We start from the raw sequence: 24971 nt of genomic DNA on the forward strand, positions 1-24971 counted from the left end.
ATCGCAGAGCCCTCCGCCTCCCGGGGCCACACCCCGCCAGGCCTGCACCTTCTCCTTCCTGCTTCGCCGGCGTCGGGGAGGCAGGCTGGTTAGTCACACTTCCGGCTCCACTTCCACCTCTCTCACCCACCCGTCTTGCAGCAGTAGTCGCGCTGCACTTCCGCTCGGCTCCCAGCTGCAGCGCCTTACGTCAGAAAATGCCTGGAACGCGCCGCACGGACGAAGCTGGTGTGGGGGTGGGAGTGCTGGAGGGTAGGAATCACGCGTGCGCAAACGGGGACCTGTTTAGGGGGACGGAAGCGACGGGCCCCACCTAGCGACTGCAGCAGGGAGAGCACTCGTTACCTCCGATCGGATCGTCGTGATTGCGTTTGGTGGAGCGGCGCCTCTCCGCAGTTGTACTCCCGGTAAAGCTCCCGGAGAGTGGGAGCAGGAGCCCTCCCGCGAATGTGAGAGTGGCGTTCTGCCCCTTCCCTGGTCATTTGGGCATTTTTCACCAAACTTAGGGACCTTGGGTACAGCTTGGCCCTCCTGGAAGCCCGACAGTGGGGATTCGAGTTTTCTCTGCAGTCCCCTTCATCACCGTACCTACTAAGTACCTGGGCGCTGATACTGGTGCTGGGGAGGTGGCTTAGGGCCTTCGGAGCCTCCAACCCACGGACGGTATACTGCTTACATTTATGGAGTATTTTATGCTTTTCAGGCTGTCTGCACGTGCATTATCTCTTTTAATCGCTAAATTCACTGAGCTCTACTGTGTGTCGGGTGTTTTGCCTCTTTTATCTGCAAGCTGGGCGAAGGAGGCAGGTTTGGAAAGGTTAAGATACAAGCACAAGGTCCCACTGCTGACTGGGAGTGGATCTAGATTCCATTAGCTTTAAAATCCAAGCTATATGTTTTGTTTTGTGTTTTAAGGTTGCAGCTTTCTTTCTTTTTTAAAAAAGATTTTATGTATTTATTTGACAGACAGCGAGAGAGGGAACACAAGCAGGGGGAGTGGGAGTGGGAGAAGCAGGCTTCCCGCTGAGCAGGGAGCCGGGTTTGGGGTGCGTGGCTCAATCCCAGAACCCTGGGATCATGACCTGAGCCGAAGGCAGACACTTAACGACTGAGCCACCCAGGCGCCCCCCAAGCTATATGTTACTTCACACTACCTCTAACAATCTTAGTGTCAAAGACATCAAACCCTTACCTGTGAGTACTTTGCAGAGTGGTTCTACTGCATTTATTCGTCGGAGTTTCCAGCCAACCTGAAGGTGGGACAGGGATTTTATTGATGAGACTGATAGGGGGAAATCTGTCTCGGTGCATTTTTGGAGATTGACGGAACTGGAACTCAAGCCACCTGTCTTCTAATCCAGTGCTTTAACTTGAATTCAAATCTGGTTGTGGAGGGAGCAGACTGTGGGGAGACACAGTGTCTGGAAAACCGGGTGGTCATCCCCCAACCTTTGATAGCTTACGAAACCTACAAAAAGCAGGAGCTTGAAAAGAAGAGAGAGAGAAGAGGAGTGAGGGAGGAAACAAGAAGACCAACACTTAATGGACAGGTAGAGGGAGAACTGAGAAGAAACATTCAGCAAAAGACATTTCTCAAAGTTAAAACAAATGTTAGACTAGAGGAAATATGGACCCGTTTGTACATTAAAGGGGAAACAGTTTATTCATGTCAATTGATGCATAAAAACTACTCAAAATATTAAACATCTGTTGATATTAAAGACCACCCCATAACCTGATAAAGGACATCCTCAAAAATCCTGCAGCACACCTCACAATAATGGTGAAATGTTGAAAGTATTTCTCTTAAGATGAGAAACAAGCCAAGGCTGCTTGCTCTCAATAGCCCTAGTCAATGAAATAATGGAAGTTTAGCCAGTCCAATAAACAACAGGAACAAATATATAAGGATTGGAAAAAACCAAGAATATCCGTATTTGTGGATGAAATTGTGTGTGTAGCAACTCCAAAAGAAAATTGAGATAGAATTGGTAAGTGAATTTAGCAAGGTTGCTGGGTATAAAGTCAATACAGCAAAAATAAATAGACAAAATTGATTGCATTTCTAGCAGCAGCAACAATTTCTAGCAGCAGCATTTCTAGCAGCAGCAACAATCAGAGAGTATAACTTTTAAAAATGTTTGCCATTTGAGGGGTGCCTGGGTGGCTTAGTCGGTTAAGTATCCGACTTCTGATTTCAGCTCAGGTCATGATCTCAGGGTTGTGAGGTCGAGCCCCACATTGGTCCCCGCACTCAGTGGGGAATCTACTTAAGATTTCCTCTCTCCCTCTCCCTCTGCCCTCCCTGCGCGCATGCCTTCTCTCTCTCAAATAAATAAATAAATAAATCTTTAAAAATATTTGCCATTTGGTTACATGAACATATACGTATATAAAAGTCAAGGTGGACACTTGATTTGTGCACTTTATATTAGGTTGCGATAAACATTTTAATAGTATACCATCTGCAATAGCAACAGATAAATTTAACAATAGGTGTGCAGGCCTTTGTGGATAAAATGATAAAGCTTTACTGAAAGCTATTGAAGAAAATCTAAATTAATGGAAAGACATACTATGTGCTTACAGAGAAAGACTTGCTATTGTAAAGATGTCAGTTCTCTCCACGACCTTGGTGTTGGGCCAAGGGGGACGATGAGAGTTCTCCATGCCTAGTCCTGGTAGAGTCTCACCCATCTGCTCATCTCAGGAGCAGGCTGAGCGGGACCGCCCTTGGCGGTCCTTTACTCCTCCTCTGAGATTTCCTCCTGCAAACTGGGGAGATTTCTTACCTTGGAAATCACATTCCTGCAACCTTCGTCCCTTCCTCCCTCTGCTTCTCTTTCTGGCTTGTCTGGCAAGTTCGTTTTTTCTTGCCCAGCCCTTTGCAAACCTCTCCACAGATGGCAAGGTACACAGTAAAGTTACCTGGATTGTCTGAAAGATGTCAACCCTTCATCCCCCCGTCCTACCCCAGCAAATTCTTGTGTTCACTCTCCTGGGAAGTGTATTACTTAGGCCCTGACCCTTGCAAGTATTCTGCCTCTGACCTTCGCCCACAAAATTGGTTGTCACTACCTTGATCCTCAGACCTTGGCCTCAGAGTAGAGTGATGATTGAACAATTCTGCAACTACACTAAAACCCACTGATTTGTACACTTTAAAAGGTGAACTTCATTTCTTAAAACTATTATGAAAAGGTTTAATAGGTCCTTCAGTTTTCAATTACAATTCATTCAACATTTCTGAAGTGCCCACTCAGGTCATGCACTGCGCTAGGCTTTGATGAAGACACACATAATCTCTTTCCTCTCAGAGCTTCCAGTCTGGGAATGAAGGGGAGACAGACAATAAAATATTACCATATGGTAAAAGGAAGACAAGTGCTGTCAGATCACCTTTCTCAGAAGTGGGGAGTTGAAGAAAGATTTCCAGAGGAAGAGCTCATCTCGGCTACAAGCAGCGAGATAAATAAGCGTGCAGAAAGAGCAGCTTCCATCTTGACAGGAGTAGAAATGTGGTTACAGGCCAGGAGCTGAGGTCCCAAAGGATGGGTCTAGTTCTGTGGGTCTGAGAGGACCCAGCCAGAGGTGGTTGATTTCCCCGAAATTGTTCTCCCTTTATCCCAGGGTGTTATTTGGTAACACAACCAAGGCATAGATAGTTACCAGTCCTGTGAGGGGGAGACCCACTCATTTCCACAGGAAGTCATGGGGAGGAGTAGGTTTTGTGGTTTATTCTGGAGAGGAAGGCCTCCAGTTTTTCCCAGAGCATTCCAGCACTACGGGGATCCTTGTCTACAGGCTCTAGGGGAAAGGGTACAGAAGAGCTCTCCAGGGGCCCTTACACACTCCTGAAAACACAGCAGAGGAGGAGCCCTATTCCAGGACACTTGCCCCAAATCCACAAGTGACAGTGGGTGTTTTTTCAGGCACCAAGATTTGAGTAGCCCATTGTAGAAGAACATAACTACAGTAGGTCTGAGGTGCACTATCAGCCTTTTGTCCTCCAGGGAAAGAAGTATTTGGAGTGGGAGAAAAACCCCCATATCGTCTGAGCTGAGCAGGAAGTGAAGACCAGGCAATTCAAAGTGTGACAGGGAAGGGGGGGTACTTTTACATTTCGTACCATACGAATACCGTACACAATAAGATAAAAAGAATGAAAAGAAAATGAGAAAAATGAAATATGTGTCGAAATGGTACCCCCATACATTATTGCTGGGAGTATTAAATTGGTACTTCTCTCCTAGAAGTTTAGGAAACTCGAAAGCACTGACACCTCTTAAAGTAACACTCCAATTTAAGAGTTTAGTTTAAGGAAATAACCAGAAATGTGCACAGCAATTTACAAAAGTCAAGTGCTGCAAACAACCAAAATTTCCGCCAGTGGATGATTTTTTTTTAATTTTTTAAAAATTTTTAAGTAGGCTTCACACCCAATGTGAGGCTTGAACTCACATCCTTGAGATCAAGAGTCACATGCTCCACCAACTGAGCCAGCCAAGCCCCTCTGCCAGTGGATGATTACTAAGTAGAAGATGACAAGACTGTATTACATGATGTGAATTTAATTTGCATATGTTTCTAATAACATATCTATATTACATATGGTATATATATGGGGGCAGTGCATCTTCTATGTGTGCTGTTGCCAGTGATTCAACCCTGAGCCCAAACTGACCTAGCCCCGCCCTCTGGGAACTTAGAGCCAATTGAAGAGACGAATTTTAAAACACACGGCCATATCATTTGAAGACTCTACAGTAACAGGTGTGGCATAAAAATAAATGATAAGTTTTAAAAGTAATTCAACCTTGGTTCAAATCAGTTACAAGTGACAGTGATGTCTAATGGGAAGTGTTGTAAGAAAAGAACTTCGTTGACGTGAGGTCTTTCAGTGCAGCTTGGCTACAGGTAGAAGCACAGATATAGGTACAGACAGTAGGTGTCAAGGTAGACGCCAGGTTACAACAGACCAATATCTGGCCAAGGGGAAGAAGCTTTTTCAAAATTAGTTTTAGGCATGCTGTCTCTAGTCAAAGAATTTAACTATTATTTCATTTTATTTTGTATTTGTTTTCCATTTCATTTTAAAAAGTGGGATAAATGCGGAATTTAAGAACACAGAGGATCATAGGGGAGGGAAGCGGAAAATAAGATGAAGTCAGAGAGGGAGACAAACCATAAGAGACTCTTAACTATAGGAAACTAACTGAGGGTTGCTGGAGGGGAGGTGGGTGGGGGGATGGGGTAACTGGGTGATGGGCATTAAGGAGGGCACTTGATGTAACGAGCACTGGGTGTTATAAGCAAATGATGAGTAACTCTGAAACTGATGATACGCTGTATGTTAATTAATTGAATTTAAGTAAAATAAAATTAAAATAAATAAATAAATAAATAAGTAAATAAGAGAGTGATAAAATCAGGTAGCTTCTGTGATAGGCTACTTCTGACTCCAGAAATCATAACCTAAAATTTAAGGGTTTTTTTTTTTATTATAGGAAATTGCATTTGTCAGACTATTTGTTATAGCAAATTGTGTTTGTTCAAGTTAAAATTATATTTGTCATATGAAGTTACATTTGCACATCAACCTTATATTGATAGCCCCTGTTTGAGACCTTGCCGATTTTGTTATAGTTAATCATATCTGCATATTATCTTGCCAAGTTAGAGTCCAGATCTAGAGTTTCCCTCCTTGTGAGTTATTTGAGTAAAAAAAAAAAAAAAGTTATTATAGCACATTAGCTTTCAAAAACACATCACTGATTCTGGATCCCCCCACAAAGGAAAGCATTTAGGATGTCAGGTACATGAAGAATCCACCCCCTTGCATATACACTACATTCAATATTGTGTTTGGGAAAAAAGAGGATGCATAAGAAAAAGAGTAGAGAAAAATAATAAAAATGCAAAACTTTTCACTATGTTTTCAAATGTCATGTAAAATGGTTATGACACCTAGGTATGAAAAAATTATTTTAAAAAGGTTTCCCTGAGATGGAGGATTAAATCTCCCCCCCCCGCCCCCCTCCACCCCCCACCCCCTGCCTCATGATATCCTTTGAGATGTTTTTGAGGACACAAAGATTAGATGGGGAACACTGGAAAATTCCTATTTGCATTTTTCTACCCAAAGAATAATAGAGATTTTTAGTCCATGTGGTAATTATTCCCCTGGTGACTTTCCAGTTCTCAGAGTGATAAGAGAGCTCCTTACATTAACTGCAAACAGATGGCTGGATTCTTATTTGCCATCTCGTTCTCCCTGCTCTCCCAGACCATCCAAACACAGCTAACAGCACAGATTTGGAATAGCAGGGGAAGCACGATGGGGACTGAGAATGCTCATGTGACACTGGGCATGGGGCACTTTCAGAGGCCAGGCACCATCTAGGCTCCATCTCAAACTGCTACAGGAATGTTCTTTTTCACCATGTGTCCGGATCACAAAATTCCACTACTACAAACCATACTGAATGAACATCCTAGAGAGTGTCTCATAATGGTGAACTTTTCCTATCCAGACTGGGAAATAACTGGTCACATAAGTAGGGTAGAGATTGGCCTAGAAGAAGGAAGTGCGGCTTTCTATATTTTACTGTCATTTCTTTGATGGGAAATGAAAGATGCTAAGTAAAAAGGGGGTGAATGCACATGATCCCTGCCCTGAGAGTGGAAGACCTCCCTCTCCAGTCTCCAGTCCCAGTTGCCAAGGAGGCATCACTCACCACCACCACACCCTCCATCTGCACGGACAGGCCTCCTGGGAGACAGCCACTCCCCGGCTAAGGTCCATTATGGCTCTGAAAAGCAATGTCAAAAATCCAGGGAAGATACACGCTTTAAAGTAGGTCTAAGAAACCATCTTCCTTTCTTTGGTCAGTGCTCCTCAGAAGAATTAGTTATAAAAGAAAAAAAATGTGTTACTACACTTAATGTCTTGCTTCATTTTTATGCAGGATGCAAATTCAGTGTAAGAGGAACTCTGATCAGTAATTGCTTCTTCAGAAAGGCAGCAGTTAGTGGTCTCCCTCCCCCTGGACTTTGAAATGCTTTACCAGGTCACCTTGGGCCTGGGTAATGCCAAGAACATCAACGTCCAAGGGTCCAGAAGTTGTAAGACCACAGGATCATAACTGGAGCTGAAGGCAGACACTTAACTTGACAGAAGGGAAGAATGAAGTCCTGGAAGAGTTTAATGGAAGAAAATTGATTCTTGCTCATAGAGAAGAAGTGGCACAAGAAGTAGATAATATTTTGAAGGACACTGATATCAATGATGTTGATGATCCCTTTGGGACGACAACATACAGTGCTCTTATTCTGAGAGCAACAAAACTGGGAATCTCTTATCAAGTTATTCAAAATGCTTCCATAATAAATGCTGTAGGCTGCTGTAGTTTACAGCTGTATAAATTTGGAGAGACAATTTCTATTGTTTTTTGGACAGACACTTGGAGACCAGAAAGCCTCTTCAACAAAGTGAAGAACAGAAGGAACAGCATGCACACACTGTGCTTACTAGACACCGAAGTAAAGGAGCAGTCTCTGGAAAGTCTCGTTAAAGAAAGGAAGATCTCCTTGGTATATGAATGACAACCAAGCAGTGTTGCAGCAACTTCTAGAGATTGTTCAGAAATCAAAGAATACGAGGAGAAGGATCAGTAGTCACCAAGGAGACACTGTGTTAGCTTAGCCAGGGTTGGAACTGAAGACCAGAAAATTGCAGCCAGCACTTGCAGCAAACATGTACTCTGGACTTGGGAGGACCATCGCATTCCTTAATTATCACAGGAGACAGCATGCATCTGCTGGAGATGGAGATGCTAAGTCGGTTTTCCATTCTAGAAAATAGCTCAGAATCCCGAAGCGTCGATGGACTCTGAACATAGACATTTTATATTGTTAGATGGTTAATTTCAGTCATATATGCCTCTACACATGTTCATATAACAAACTGAACAGTTCTTTTGGTTTATCTAATAAGTATAAACAAGAAGAAAGCGGCTGCCTCAGCAATTAAAACAAAACCCCAAAAAAGAAGCCTTTATTGTGGGCCAGCTGTGGCACGGAGCCAGGGACACAGCTGTGCACGTGCCACACTGCTGGATGCTGGACACACAGAAGAGACAGGACAGACACGGTGCCTGCTTTTTTGTTGTTTTTTAAAGATTTTATTTATTTGAGAGAGAGAGCGCGGGCACGAGTATGAGCAGGGGGAAGGGCAGAGGGAGAGGAGAGCCCAACTCAGGGCTCGATCCCAGGACCCCAGGATGGAGCTGAAGGCAGTCACTTAACCGACTGAGCCACCTAGGCGCCCCCGTCCCTGCCTTTTTGGAAGTTCTCACCCAGGGAGGGATACAGATAGGTGAACAGATAGACAATGAGAAGAACTGAGAGATCGTGGGTGTGGCAGCCTCAGCACCGCGTGCGCAGTGGTATGCATTCTCTTCCCTTTGGATGCCAGAATCTTGAGAGCAGTGAATGCAATGTAAAAATGCATTCACTTTGAGATTTGTATTTAACTTTTTGAAGTTTTCCAAATCTAGTTAGTGAGCCCTTTGCTAATTAAAAACAGGCTTCCATTCTTCAAAGAAAAATTCATATCTGACCTTATATTTTCTCTTCTTTTTTAAGACTTTATTTTTAAGTAATCTCTACACCCAACCTGGGACTTGAACTCACGACCCCAACATCAAGTGCTGCTAGCTCTACAGACTGAGCCAGCCAGCTGCCTATTATACCCTCTTTATGAAGAAGGCCTTTAAAAAGGTGCCTGACTGGCTCAGTTTGTAGGGTAGGTGGCTCTTGATCTCAAGGTTGTGAGTTCAAGCCCTAGGTTGGGTGTAGAGTATAACTTAAAAATAAAATCTTAAAAAAAGAAGAAGAAGAAGGCCTTACGTATGTTTTTCTGTCATCATGGCTTAAATGGTCCAGTGTGCTGTCCACGTCCACATGGCCAGACTGCTCCAGGGCAAATCCAGCTACAAAGCTTTTTTAAATTCCTCAAAACTGCGGGGCACCTGAGTGACTGAGTCGGTTAAGTTTCTGCCTTCGGCTCAGGTCATGATCCCAGAGTCCTGCGATGAGCCCCATGTCGGGCTCCCTGCTCAGCGGGGAGTCTGCTTCTCCATCCCCACCCCCCGCACCCCGCTTGTGATCCCTCTCTCTCCTGCTCACTGTCTCTCTCAAATAAATACATAAAATCTTTTTTTTATTAAAGATTTTATGTATTTATTTGACAGACAGCCAGCGAGAGAGGGAGCACAGGCAGGGGGAGTGGGAGAGGAAGAAGCAGGCTCCCAGCGGAGGAGCCTGATGTGGGGCTCGATCCCAGGACTCCGGGATCACGCCCTGAGCTGAAGGCAGACGCTCAATGACTGAGCCCCAGGTGCCCCTAAATACATAAAATCTTAAAAAAAAAAAAAGAGGGTCCCTATTGCCCCATAGAGTCACCAACATTTGCTATTATCAGACTCATCTTTGCTAATTTGATGGATGTAAAATGTTATCTCATTGTTATTTTAATTGGCAGTTTTTGTTTCTTCTTTGAGGAATTGTCTTTCATACTATTTTCACTTTTTCTGTTGGGTTTATTGTCTTTTTCCATCTTGATTTGAGGAAGTTCTCCACAAATTCTAGATAGTAATTCTTCTTGGTTATAAGCCTATATATGATGTCTCCTCTAATGTGCTTTTTGTTACTAATTTAATTTTTGGAATAGCAATATATTCACATGTATTTCAAAAGGCACACAAAGATACCATGGTTCTTTCAGAAGTTAAAGACAGAATTACCATATGACTGACCAAATTCCAGCCAGGTTCCTCTAAGCCCTTTCCATCTAGCCCTATAAAGACTTAAATGCCAGCACCATTTCTTTTCTTTTCTTTTTAAAGATTTTATTTATTTGACGGAGAGAGAGACAGCCAGCGAGAGAGGGAACACAAGCAGGGGAGTGGGAGAGGAAGAAGCAGGCTCCCAGCGGAGGAGCCTGACGCAGGGCTCGATCCCAGAACACCGGGATCATGCCCTGAGCCGAAGGCAGATGCTCAATGGCTGAGCCACCCAGGCGCTCCATCCCAGCACCATTTCTAACAGCTCAAGGCCACATCCCTCGGATGACCCTTGCCCCACTTAGAGTGCCTGCCTGAGAAAACTCAAGGCTGCCAAAAGAACTTACTGTTTGTTCTAGCCAATGCCTGAAGGTAAGTTCCTGCCTCCCAACCACTGGGGGAGGGTAGGAGCCTAACTTGGACAAGCCCCAGTTAATAAACCCAAATGAATGTCACGTGGACCAACCACCCCGCTTCCTGCTTTTTGTAATTCTTCTCTTCCATTCAACAAAGTCCCCACTCGCCCCTACTCCCTGTTCCCTCATTCTCCCTTTTAAATGCCCAGTGACGTCTGTCTGAATCAGAGTTGAGTTTCACTTATGCTGGCCTCTTTTCCTTACCGCAACAGTATTCTACTGACTAGAATCTGTCCTTAGCACTTTAAGTAGGGTCCAGTTTTGTGTATGAACCAGCAATTTTACCTGAGAAATAAAAGCATGTGTCCACACAGAAAACTGTACAATGTTTATAGCAGCACTGTTTATAATAGTCAAAAGGTAGAAACAGCCCAAATGTCCATCAACTGATGAACGGATAAACAAATTATGATATATAGGTAGAATGAAATAGTAAGTATTCAGCCATAAAAAGGAATGTAGTACTGATACATGCTACTTTGATGAACCCCGAAAACATTATGTTAAATATAAGAAGCCAGACACAAAAGATCGCATGTTGCGTGATTCCTTTTTTTTTTTTTTTTTAAGATTTATCTTAGAAAGAGACTGAGAGCATGCACAGGGAGAGGAGCAGAGGGAGAGAGAGAAGGGAGGTAGACTCCCCAGTGAGCAGGGAGCCCAGTGCCGGGCAATCTCAAGACCCTGAGATCATGACCTGAGCCAAAACCAAGAGTGGGAGGCTTAACCGACTGAGCACCCAGGTGCTCCTGCGTGGTTCCTCTTTTTTCTTTCTTTCTTCTTTCTTTCTTTCTTTCTTTCTTTCTTTCTTTCTTTCTTTCTTTCTTTCTTTCTTTTTTAAAGATTTTATGTATTTATTTGGGGGCTAGAGAGAGAGTGCATGAGCAGGGGGAAAGGCAGAGGGAGAGGGACAAGCAGACACCCTGCTGAGATCATGACCCGAGCCAGAGTCAGAGGCTCAACCCATTGAGCCACCCAGGCGCCCACATGTGATTCCTTTTCATAAGATATATGCAGTCTACAGGCAAATAGGCAAATCCAGAGATAGAAAGCAGATTAGAGGTTACCAGGGGATGAAGTTGGGGGAATATGGAGTGATTACTTAATGGATATGGAGTAGTCTTATGGGGTGATGAAAAAGCTTTGGAAACTAGAGAAAGGTAGTAGTCACATAACATTGTGAATATGCTAAATACCTCAGAACTGTACACTTTAAAATGTACTCTACACTATGTGAATTTTCCTTTTTAAAAAAGGTAACCATGGGGCGCCTGGGTGGCTCAGTCGGTTAAGTGTCTGCCTTCAGCTCAGGGCCCGATCCCAGGGTCCTGGGATCGAGCCCCTCGTAGGGCTCCCTGCTCAGCAGAGAGCCTGCTTCTCCCTCTCCCTGCCACTCCCCCTGCTTGTGCTCTCTCGTGCTGTCAAAGAACTAAATAAAATCTTTTTAAAATTTTTAAAAAGTTTTAAAAAGGTAACCAATAAAAAGTCTCCCTCATAATCTTATTGTTTGGCTATTCTGTTATCCTTTCTCAGGGTAATAAATGCTTTGTTGTTAATTTGTAACATATAATGACTTTTATTTATTTGTTCCAAAAAAAGACTTTATTTTTATTTTTAAAAAAGATTTTATTTATTTATTTGACAGAGAGAGAGGGAACACAAACAGGGGGAGAGGGAGAGGGAGAAGCAGGCTTCCCGCTGGGCAGGGAGCCCCAGGACCCTGGGATCATGACCTGAGCTGAAGGCAGATGCTTAATGACTGAGCCACCCAGGCGCCCCTTAAATAATCTCTACACCCAATGTGAGGCTCAAACTCACGACCCCAAAATCAGGAGTCGCATATTCTTCTGACTGAGCCAGCCAGGTGCCCCAGAAGTTTTCAATTTTAACAGAGACAAACATCAATCTTTTCCCTTTGGGCTTGTGCTTTTCAAGGATTTTATTTCAGAAATTCTATTTTATCCCAATAATTTACTGTCCTATATTTTTCTCTGAAAGTTTAAAAGTTTTGCTTTTCACATTTAGGACTTCAATCCAGTTGGGTCTCCTTTTTCTGTATGGAATGAGGTAGAAATCTATTTTTATTTTATTTTTCATATGGATAACCAGTTGTTTCAGTGCAATTTGTTGAATGCTCAATCCGATCCACAGAACAAGGACAGCGTACCTATGTCAGTATCTATGCATGATTATTATCTTTAAGCTTTCTATTCTGCTCCACTGCTCTATGAGTTTATCCCTGTATCAATACCAGATTATCTTAATTCCTAAATAATTGCCATAATTCTGATATATGGTAAGGCAAATCTTCAAACTTGTTATCTTAGTTGTTCTTGGCCCTTTATTCATCCGTACAAATTTTAGAATCAGCTCGTGCAATCCAGAAAAACTGTTACTAGGGATTTTTATTAGAATTGCATTAGATTTATAGATTAATTCAGAGACAGTTGCCATCATTGTAATATTAAATCTTCTCATCCATAAACATAGTGTGTCTCTTTGCTTATTTAGGTCTTCTTTAGCACCTTTCAATAAATGCTATAATTTTTCCAGAACTTTCTTGAACATTTTTGTTCAGTTTATTCCTAGTTATCTTAAAATCTTTATTGTAAATATAAAAGGGCTTTTATAAAACTATATTTTCCTACTATCAGCTTCTTGTTTAAAGAAAACCAATTGTTTTGCATATTAATCTCATATCCAGTACCATTTCTAAGCTTTTCTATCAATTCTAATAATGCGTTGGGTTTTCTATGTAGACAATAAAATCCCTATAAACAATACAATAATTATTTATGGGTTTCCCCCCTTTTTTATTGTCAGATTAGTAGCACACACACACCACAGCTTGATTAGATTTATGAAAATATTTTCTTTTTAAAAAAGATTTTATTTATTTGAGAGAGATAGCCAGAGAGAGCGAGCAAGGGGAAGGGCAGAGGGAGAGGGAGAAGGAGGCTCCCCGCTGAGCAAGGAGAGGGAGACGCACCAGGCTCAATCCCAGGACCCCAGGATCATGACCTGAGCCAAAGGCAGATGCTTAACTGATTGAGCCACCCAGGTGCCTCGACTTATGAAAATCTTGTTTAGGATTTTCCCAACTATGTATGTCACTGAGATTAGCCTATAGTTTTCCTGTCTTAGACTGTCTTTGTCTAATGTTGTTAACCTAGTTATATTAGTATAAAATAGTTTGAAAATATACTCATATACTCTTTCTCTTCTCTGGGAAAGTGTATGTTGTTTTTGTTTTAATGTTGGTTATAACTCTGTATCCAAGTAACAGTTTCATGGAGCATTTTTTTAAAAAGATTTTATTTATTTATTTGACAGAGAGAGAGATAGCATGAGCGGGGTGAGGGGCAGGAGGAGAGGAAGAAGCAGACTCCCCACTAAGCAGGGAGCCCAAGGTGGGGCTCAATCCCAGGACCCTGGGATAATGACCTGAGCCAAAGGCAGACGGTTCACTGACTGAGCCACCCAGGCACCTCCGGAGCATTTCTTCTACCATCAGAAACAACTTATACCAAACAGTGAGCCCCTCAGCCGCCCACTCTTTAATTTTTTTTTTTTAAGTAAGCTCTACGCCCAAGGTGGGAATTATGCTCATGACCTGGAGATCAAGAGTCACATGCTCTACTGACTGAGCCAGCCAGGTGCCTCTAATTAAAAAAAAAATGTTTTTTAAGGCCCCCCCCACTTTTTTACTGGGCTAATTTCTACTCATCCTTCAGTTCTCATCCTTAGCGAGCTCTTTACTGCATTGCCCTAAATTAGCTGTCCCTGTTCATACTTCTCATAGCACATTTTATTGCCTCTATCATAACTCACTTCATGTGCATTGTAATGTCTTACTAAATGTTAATATTTTCAGCTGGGCCACAAGCTGCATGAGGGCAGGGACCTAATCTTTTGTTAACCACTAGTTAGCACACTGATGGCACAAAGTTGGCCATCAATATTTGTTGACTGGTTGTGTGACTGAATAAAAGAAATAGCCGCAAAATGGGGCATGAATCAAGTTATCCTTAGATATGGGCAAATTCAAGCTCCCTAAGAAGGCCTTCTGCTTCAGAGCAAGTAAAAGATAAGAACTAAGAAAGACCATACAGCCCCAGCTGTGGAAGCAGAGGCCTGTGGGTGGAGGCGGATGCCCCATCCTGGTCCCTCTGTGCAGAAGCCCAGTATAAAAAGATAGTGATGGCACAGATGTGTCAGCACCAGGGATCCCATCGTCACTGGAGGTCTGTTAAAACCCTGGACATTCGGGGCACCTGGGTGGCTCAGTCAGTTAAGCATCTGCCTTCGGCTTAGGTCATGATCTGGGGATCCTGGGATCGAGTCCCTTATTGGGCTCCTTGTTCAGCAGGGAGCCTGCTTCTCCTTCTCCTTCTGCCTGCTGCTCCCTCTGCTTATACACTCTCTCTCTCAGACAAATAAATAGATAAAAAACAACAACAACAACCCTGGACAGTCATCATGCCACCTGAGAGCCAAGTGCTATGTAGGGTCATGGGGAAGACCCTAAAGATACTCTCACAGATGAGAGATTGGGGCTTGGACAGGGGAAGATTTCTCTTAATAGGAGGAGGAGTCCTTAAAAATATCAGTTTAAGTTCATATAATTATTTTAATTTTATATAATATATATATTTTGCACTGTGTGACAAAATTGCATCCAAACCTGAGAAATTAGATTACACTTTCAAATTTCCCACATCCTCTCAAGGCAGAGATGGCTCAATGTCTTCTGTGGGGAGCTAGGGAAACCTCACTCACCATGTCCCTCTGATTCATGCTCAGTGACTATCATATTTATTCATATATATTTATGTTAGTAGTAGGAATTGCCTTGGACAGAGGTATGAGAAATCTACTCACTGGAAAGACACGATATCCTGGGTATCCAGGCTGATCTGTCTCACATGACTTTGACTAGCATCAGCTAGCCCTCTGAGCTTCAATTACTCTAAATATACTGGCCAACAGAACTCTAGACTTGCAGTGAGGGTTATCAAGACCTGATCCTAGATTGTAGTTTGTTCGTTCATTCAGTAAACCTGNNNAACACCTCCTGTGTGGGATATAATACCTAGACAGCTATTTCCATGTAATCCATAAATCTGGATCTATAGAATAGATTTGAAGATTGATAACTTTGGCCTGCTAGTTGCCAAATTTCCTTTTCGTCATTTCAAAGAAGAACAGGGGGATGAAGGGAGCAGGTGCTTGAGAGGGCTTGTTTTAAGTGTGTAGGTTGATTAAATTGTTGAGTGGGGTCACCATCATATAACATCTCTCTCTGCATAAAACTCAGGCAAACCCCAGGACTAGCCCTCTATCTGAGTAGAGCCCTATATCTGAGTAGCCTCTGATGCCTGGTCCTGACTCTTCTCTGAGCTGTAGGGCTACAGGGTCAGACAAAAGCCATGTTGGTATTTTTTACCATGCCCAGATTTTCTGCTTTTTCACCATGGAGGCATTTAACTGCATTATCCTTTGCATCAGCTGACATGTATGTTAGAGACTTCAGACTCACATAAGACTAGGAAGGCAAGGTATCATAGTAAAGTAAAAGCACGTGCTCTGTAGACAAATCTTGGGTTCAAATCCAACCTCCAGTACTTACTTCTCTAGGCCTCATGGAAAAATAGGGCTAATAAGAGTCCAGTATCAGTTTGGATGCACTCAGATACAATTGACAGAAATCTCAGCTAACAATATGGACATTAAATCGTTTCATATTACAAAAAGTTCTAGAGGTAGGTGTCTGCTAAAGACCTTCAACTATATCCTCCAAGACCTAGGCTTTCCTCATCTTGCTCCGTCATGCCTGGTATGCTGACTTTTTGGGACCTTTGTGATGCTCCACTGATACTTTTTGCACAAGGGAAACTTTACTCCCATACTTCCTAAATCAGTTTGGGAATATTGCTGTTTGGGGAGGGGGTGAGGAATGGGCAAGTGATGGTGGTCTTGTGGTGGTTTGGATTGTTATTCCCCATTTTTTGCTTCCTCTTTATTTAAGTATACATTCATGCCCTTTGCTATGTGACTTTCTTGGGCCAATAGAATGTCATAAGACATGATACAAGCAGATACTTTAAATGTGATTTTGTGTTGGGATGCCTGGGTCAGTTAAGCATCTGCCTTTGGCTCACATCATGATCCCAGGGTCCTGGCATCAAGTCCCGCGTTGGGCTCCTTGCTCATTGGGGCCCTGCTTCTCCCTCTGCCTGCCACTCCTTCTGCTTGTGCTCTCTCTCTGACAAATAAATAAATAAAATCTTTTTTAAAAATGTGCTTTTGGGGTGCCTGTGTGGCTCAATCATTAAGCATCTGTCTTTGGCTCAGGTCATGATCCCGGGGTCCTGGGATCGAGCCCCACATCAGGCTCCCTGCTCAGTGAGCCTGCTTCTCCCTCTTCTTCTGCCTGCTACCCCTGCTTGTGCTGTTAAATAAATTTAAAAATTTTTAAAAATCTTAAAAATGTGCTTTTGTGATTTGGCTTGGCCTCTTACACCCCTGTGATATGTCAAGAGAAAAGCAAATTCCAGATATCCAGTGCCCCTTCAGCTTGGGCCTCAGATTAAATAACTGAACATAACCAGGAGCCTGAAGTTCTACCACTCCCTGTTAAGCCCAACTTGGATAAGCGAAACCATAGCCAACTTCTACCACCAAAAGCCTAAAAATAGATGGTTGTTGTTGTAAGCCATTGAGATCTTGGAGCTGTTTGTTACACACCAAAAACTGACTATTGCAGACCATTTTGAGGGCTCCACCAATGTCTAAGCTCTTTAATAGGATCAATTATCTTACACCACAATTTAGGGATGTGGAGAAATAGTTTATCTTTAAGTAATGTGGTCTTTCTTACAACCTTCACCTACTGGGCAGCATTAAAAGCTGGAGTTGTTTCAGTGCAATACCATAGAATAAACAGGCTGTTCAGATACTTTTCAGTCTCTAAGTAAAAATGCTCAGAGTCTCCTATCTCTCAGAGGTCTTCCCTCCTCCCAGACTTCTTGCCAAGTAGCTGTTGGGGGTGCATGGAGAGAGAGATGAAGCTTAAGTGATCTCCTCAGGATAGGTATAAGGGGAGAACAGATCCTCATGCTCTCAGTGTGTCCTTTGGTTTCTCTGGTTTATGGGCCAATATGCACTTGGTCATGTTTAACCTGCTGGCCTTTGGCTGAAGTCAGCACTTAGAGTGTCTCACATGTCTCTTTTGGCTAGGTCTGATCTCACTGGTACTCTCTGGCTGACTCAACCTCCCGTAGCTCTGCAGAGCCCAGTGGACCCCTTGAATGTCCAATATGTTTCCCATCCATCCCCTGACCCAAGCTGTCCAAACTACATGCCTCCATTTCCCATTTGCCATCTTTCTGCCACACCATGGCCCCAAGGCAGGCCCATCGCTCTCAACTGAATACTCATCGCTGGGGAAGGACTAGAATCACAAACTAGACCCTATCTCTCTGACAGTTCACCCTGCTTTGCCCACTTATCAAATTGGGCACCAGTTTGTGCCAACCTCAATGATTTCTTCTATTTTCTGGATATTTCTGAAGCTATTCCCCCAATTCCAACTTAAACCTCTTTGATTCTTATCTCACTCTCACCTCCCCGCTATCTTTTTCAATGTCCAAGACAGGAAATGGCAGGCTTCTCTTTTTTCCTTTCATATCATATCCTTGGCTTCCTGACTCTAGTTGCCACTTCAGAAGACAGAGTTCCTTTTGGAAACAATCCTTTGATGTAGCTGTACTCATCATCATCATGGGTAGATGAGGAAATCAAAGACAATAGACTAAATTAGCCCCTCCTCTGGTAGAAATTTGAATCTAGGTTTGGATCTTGATCTTAAAGAGGAGCTAAGTGAATATAGAAAATTATTTCTCTCTCACAGAGTCTAGTTTTCAAGCCTATTGTCTTGCTGAAAAATCCTATTTTGAATTTCAATGCATATTGGCTCTTTTCTTTCTTTCTTTCTTTCTCTCTTTCTTTTTTTTCTTTTTCTTTTTCTTTTTTTTTTTTTAGAAGAAAGAAGGGGCAGAGGGCAAGGGAGAAACAATCTGAAGCAGACTCCACACTGAGCGCAGAGCCCAAGGCAGGGCTCAATCCCATGACCATGAGATCACGACCTGGGCAGAAACCAAGAGTCTGGACGCTTAACCAACTGAGCCACCCAGGTGCTCCTCTTTTCTTTTTTTAAAAAAAGATTTATTTAGTTATCTTAGAGAGATAGAGCAAGGGGAGAGGCAGAGTCCCTGATGAGCACAGAGACCAAGACGCATGGGGCTCCATCCCAATCCCTGAGATGACCTGAGCTGAAATCAAGAGCTGGATACTCAACTGACTAAGCCACCCAGGTTGCCCTCTTTTCCTCTCTCAGTATTCCTTCTGAAACAGTCTGAATCTCCTCACAAGCATATTGATGCCATAATCAAATAAGGAGGAGTTCATTTCCTTGCTAAGGGCAAAGAGAAAAACACATTAATAGTTTCTAAGGATCTAAGCCAATGGTGAAACTCATTCCAGCTCCCTGCTCTACTTGACTTCCCTACTCTGAAGTCCAGTGAAATTTTGTCCAGCTCTTTGAGTGAGGACATGAACACATGTGTCAGTATGTGTGTATGCATGTGTGACAATGTTGAAAAAAATCAACTCTCCAATTATGCTTTCTTTTAAAAAAGATTTTATTTATTTATTTATTTGAGAGAGAGAGCATGCTTGTGAGAGAGAGCACACAAGCAGGGAGGAGGGGCAGAAGAAGAGGGAGAAGCAGACTCCCTGCTGAGCAGGGAGTCCAATGCAGGGCTTGATCCCAAGACTCTGGGATCATGACCTGAGCCAAAGGCAGACGCTTAACAGACTGAGCCACCCAGACGCCCCTCCAATTATTCTTTCAAAACTGTTTTCTGATGCCACAAATCTGGCTTTTAAAACCCCAAAGCAAAAAAAATTGACTCATGTATAATTGGTGTTAACTATTATCGTTCCTTTCTTGAGATAAAACCAGAACTGTTGTTTTCTGTGATGAGAATAGGGACAGGGGTTACAGGAAAGATAGGATGATTGGTTACTATTTTGAAGATCTTTTACCTCTAGGATCTATGTCAATGGCAATAGAGAGAAGAGAAGGCAGTAATGGTGACCTAACCAAACTGCCACTGAGCTGTCTAACCCTCTGGCTCCTCTTTCAACTTCCTTGAGCCATAATCCTGGCTCCAATAACCTCTGAATGCAGCAAAATGAAGTCAAGATATTTTTGAATCTTAACCATATGCCCAGCAATATGTTATGTACTTTCATACACATTACCTCATTTTATTCACAAAGCAATCCTTCAAGGTAGGTATTAGCATTCTACTTTTTAATGACAAGGGAACACAGACTGAAAGAGGTTGAATAACTTCTCCAAAGCCTCACAGCTAAAACATGAAAGAGGTGGGATTCAAACCCTATCCCCTGTGATTTCTAACCCCATCATCCTTTCCTTACATTAAGTTACCGCTTAAGAGAAAGTGCCAGCACCACATGGGGAGGATTCTATAAAGATGAGCATTTTCTCTCTTACAGGAGTTTATTTTTAAAACAAGTATGAAAGTGAATTTACTTAACCTGGCTTTAAACTAAAGCCGTCAGATTTAAGCCACTGCTAAAAAATATCACAAGTGGAGAGAAAGGCCCCAGCTCCTTTGCCATGTATTAGAGGGAGTTTGTACTGGGATGGGTCAAAAAGCCATCCAATCTGGTGGTAATGTTTGGGACATTTCCCATTAGAAAACAATGCCTAGATTAATATTTTTTTAGAGATTTAAAAAAATTCTAAAATGCATATTTTCTTCCAGACCAGTCCATGCTTTTAGCTGCCCTGCACGTTTAACTCTTTTGAACACAGTCTAAATGTCTTGGTGGGTAAGGGAAGTCCCTCAAACATCAAGAACCCAGAGTTCTTCTGGCTCAGTTTGGTTATCTATTGATGCATAACAAACAGCACCAAAACTTGGTGTCTTAAAATAGTAAGCATTTTATTGTTTTTCACAATGCAGTGGGTCAGGAATTCCAGCAGGTCGTAGCTTGCTTCTGATTCATGTGGTGTCTGCTGGAGCTGGAATGTCCATGAAGGCTTCTTCATTCACATGTCTTGAGCCTCAGTTTGGAGGTCTCGAGTGGCCAGAGGATGACTGCAATTGCTCAACTGGGGTCATACATCTGAGGCCTCAATTCTCATTGTTGCTGGCTTCTTCAGTTCTTTATTGTGAAATCTCAGGGCCCCTCCCTCTCCATGTGGCCTTTCCACACAGTCACTCCAGCACAGTAGACAGACTTCTTACCTAGAGACTCAAAGTTCCCAAGAGAGGAAAAATGGAAACTACCAGGGTTTCTTTAGGCTTAGGCTCAGAATGGGGTCATAGTCACATCCACTGTACCCTATTGGTTATATCATGTTACAGGGCCAGCACAGATTCAAGGAGAGGGGACTACACAATGTTGTGAATATTGGGAGGCATCCATTAGGGGTCACCAATGCAGCAGACCACCATAGGTCTCAACCTGCATCAGCCAGTCCGGCAGAAAATTCCCTCCCTTGGTGTTTTTAGATGAGACCACAAGAAGCCTTACGTGTGTTTGTAAACATCAGTTGTAGCCACCATGAAGTGTCTGCCATGTTCCTCCTCTCCTATTCTGGTTCAATGCTCATAGTTTTTAAAGCTGCTAAGGAAGCTTTGCTGTTACTACAACTGATATTCTACAGAAAATGACATCAGCCAATCCTCAGAGCACCACATTAATGCTGCAGTTTGTGACAAACGGGGACAATAAGACCTACAGTAGTAGGACTTATGTCTGGAGTCCCTGATATCTCTCAGGAAACAGCTCCTTCCGCTGATGAGCTGGGGCCTATGAACCACTGGCACTCAAATTTGTACTGGGGCTTGTGGTGATGGTGAGCAGACATCACATTATCTCTTTCTCTTTCTTGTAGATACAAAGCAAAAGGTCAATCAGTGCTCTCAAGCTTCTAAAGCAACGAAGTCAGAAAGCAGGAGGGGAACACATCTTCACCAGCCAAACAAGATGCCCTGTTACTCACACAACTTTGTCATGACAATCTCTTCCTAAGAAGTTACTGGAGTAGAGTTCTCCCAGGCAATTGAGGTAAAATGTCACACATGTCTGTAATAAATTAGTAGGTTATAAAAGGACACAGAAGGAATTCTGCTAAGGAATTCTTTTTAATGATCAAAATCACACAGCAAAGAGAATAGAGAAGGAGACAATAGCAACAAAATGTTGGAAACTGGAAAGCTGAAAAGCAAGTAGTAACTAATTTAGTAGGCTAGAAAGAGCTGTGGAAAGCAGAGCAGCAACTAAATTTACATCACAGAAGCTGCAAAAGGACACAGTCACCTATGGAGGTGAGTATGGGGCCAAAAGCAGAATGTTTAGCTGGAAGTCCACTTAAGAAGCAGCTGAACCCCAAATACCTCTCCTCTGAGACCAGGTATGTGACTACTCCTCCCAAATTAGTAGAAGTCTGAGAATTGATATCCTGGAAGTTACCAAGTAGAGAGTCTCTGGGCTGGAGGACACCAGACAGCAAGGGTATCATCCTAAAATAGGAGGGTGTGAAAGTTTAGAGTTTCCCACTGAAAGTTGACATTCACAGCCTTTCCCCCCACTTAGCTCACAGTACTCTGGCAGCTATACTGGAACCCTCCAGACAAGAGGTTGTCTAAAAAATATGACAAGGACAAAAGAAAAGGCCTAAAAATGCAGATGGGTGTATCCAAGTAATAGCCCAGCTAGGTCACTACCCCCCCCCCATATCCCCTGGGCAGTTCCACTTCAGTGTACTCCTGCTGACTTCCAAATGCCAGCATCTGAGTCTCTTGGCCTGTGGTCTCTGTCCAAAGCCAGGGAAAGCTACTCTGCTTAGGCATATGGCAGGCTGGAAGTGCTAGGGATTTAATAACCTCCCACCAAGAGTGACTCTCAACCAATGACTGTCAGGATTTGTTGTATACATACCCCCAAGGATAAATATCCCTTATCCTTGCTTGCAATAATTCTGAGGTGTGTGTTTTACACCATTTTTTCAGAATTTCTCCATAGGATTAAGCCTTTGTCATTCTCAGTTATAGCTAGCATTATGGCTGCCTTCTCTTTCTTGTCTTACTTCCTTGCTCCCCTACCTGTGCTTCCACTGAGTACTTCCCTTAGAATACATGTCCAGGGTCTCTTTTGAGAAAACCCAAACTAAGACAATCACATCAAAATTGAAAACACCCATGCAAATTGAATAGAACTTCTAATCAGCTTTGTAGTGTCCCCTTCTAAATATAAACAGTCAAGGATGGCCAGAAATTTAAGAAAAAATTCTCTCTTGAAATATGGAAATGAAACAAAACAAAAATAAAATAACTTGGAGGAAACAGAGACTAAAAAGGGGGAAGAAAACTTACCCAAAAATCTATTATTAATATCTTCAAGAGAATTAAGAAATTAGATTCATGAAATAAGAATAGAAGACTATAAAAAATAATATTCAGAAAACAAAAAAAGCTCTTGAAAATAAAAAAAAATGTGATAGCAGAAATGAAAAACATAATATAGAAGATAGACAAAAAGAAGATAAAAAAAGAAAAAGAAGATATGAAAGATAAAGTCAATGACATCCCCCAGAAAGTAGAATAAAAAGAAAACAATATGAAAAATTAGACAAAAAACAAAAAATTCAGGCAGTCCAAGAGGTCCAATATATGATCTGGGGAATTGTATAAAGACAGTCTAGAGAGAACACTTGGAAGGATATCATCAAAGAAATAATTTAAGAAAATCTCCCAGAACTGATAGACATGAGTTTCTAGAGTGAAGGTGCCCAACATATTGAAGGAAAATATGCCAGTTACAGAGCTATATCATTTTAAAATTTCACTAGTGAGGACAAAGGGGAGATCCTAAAAACTTCTACAGAAAACAAAACAGGTTTTATACAAAGGATCAAGTGCAGAATGTTGTCCACTGGAAGCTAAATCACAGTGAAGCAATGCCTTCAAATTTCTTTTTTTTTTAAAGATTCTATTTATTTATTTGATAGAGAGAATGAGAGAGAGAACACAAGCAGGGTGAGGGGCAGAGGGAGAAGGAGACTCCCTACTAAGCAGGGAGCCCCATGTGGGGCTCGATCCCAGGACTCTGGGATCATGACCTGAGCCAAAGGCAAACACTTAACCAACTGAGCCACCCAGGCACCCCAATGCTTTCAAATTTCTGAGGGAATTTTTTTTTCCAGTCTACTGTTCTAAATGCATTTTTCAGACATGCAAGATCTCAAAGCATTTACTTCCCATGCACCTTTTTTTCAGGAAACTTTTAGAGGATATGCTCTACTACAACAAAGAGATAAATAAAAAAGAAGACCTGATATGTATGAAACAGGGGATCCACCACAAGAGAGGAGGGAAAGAATTCCTAGGAAGACAGTTTAGGGAAACCCCAAGGACTGGAGGGCAGCCAGTACCCATTGGAGGTGTCAGACGGGAGTTTCGTTCAGAAGAGTGACAGACTACTTAATGTGTTTGAAGAAATTGAGAAGAAATATGCACTGGGGGATATTTGGGCATTGAATTCATGGAAAGAACATAGAAATAAATATACAAAAAGGCAATTATTAGGTCAAGGGAAAATGAGAGTTTACGCAGTAAGAAACACTTGCACAGTCATAATAGATAAATAGTGACTATCCATCTAACCAAAATGAACAATGTTGGACTGATGGTGGGAATGAGAGGTGGGCAGATAAGGCCAGGGATGGGGTGGGTATTGTTTTCCATAACAAGCCCTGTAGAAGTATTTAAGCTGTATGCATGAATAACTTTGATAAAAAACAATAAAATTATGAAATTAATGCCCAAATAAACCGATAAATAAAATAAAGACTAGGAATCTAAACAGGAAGGGAGGTGAATGTAAGGGTCAGTGGTCTGTTGTTTTTTGTTGAAAGGCTCGTAAAATTTATTTGGCTTTTTGTTTTTCAGTTTCTTCACTGAAAATTTTTTATTGAAGTATAACATGCATACCCAAAGTGTACATATCATAAATATACAACTTGATATTTTTCACGAAGTGAACACAGCCTTGCAACTACCCTCAAGAGAAACAGGATATTTCAGAATATTACCTTATGGGATGGCCTCGTATACCCCTTTCAATCACTACCCACAAGGGTAATCCTTTCCTGATTCTAACATATAGATTAATGTTGACCATTTTGTATTTTATATAAATGGAGTCACGCAGTACATCATCTTTTGTGTCTGACTTGTCTCATTCAACATTATGTCAATGAGATTCATCCATGTTGTTTTGTCCCATTGTAGTTCATTCTCATTCCTATAATGTCCCATTGTGAGAATATACTATAATTTATCCATTCTACTATAAATGGCACCTGTATAGTTTCCAATATGGAGCTACCATGAGTGGTGATACTATGAACATTTTAGTAAATGTTTTTGGTAGACATTAAATACATGTTTTTGTTGGCCATTTGTATCTAAGAGTGGAATTGTTTAGCCATAGAAGATATCTATCTATCTATCTATCTATCTATCTATCTATCTATCTATCTATCATCTATTTTTTTCAATTTGGATGCTGCCAGATTATTTTCCAAAGTAGTTGTACAAATTTTACA

General features: G+C 42.1%; 1 long non-coding RNA gene and 1 pseudogene across 1 annotated transcript; both read left to right on the forward strand.

Moving 5' to 3' along the window:
* Positions 1–46: 46 nt before the first annotated feature.
* On the forward strand, positions 47–24731 carry LOC103665489. The gene is made up of 3 exons (XR_569305.1): positions 47–407; positions 21258–21430; positions 24313–24731. It is a non-coding gene; the product is annotated as an uncharacterized LOC103665489 (long non-coding RNA).
* LOC103665488 lies at positions 7011–7895 on the forward strand (annotated as a pseudogene).
* Positions 24732–24971: the final 240 nt, after the last annotated feature.

Source organism: Ursus maritimus, unplaced genomic scaffold (assembly GCF_017311325.1).
Source record: "Ursus maritimus isolate PB19 unplaced genomic scaffold, ASM1731132v1 scaffold_30, whole genome shotgun sequence".
NCBI classification, from domain to species: Eukaryota; Metazoa; Chordata; class Mammalia; order Carnivora; family Ursidae; genus Ursus; species Ursus maritimus.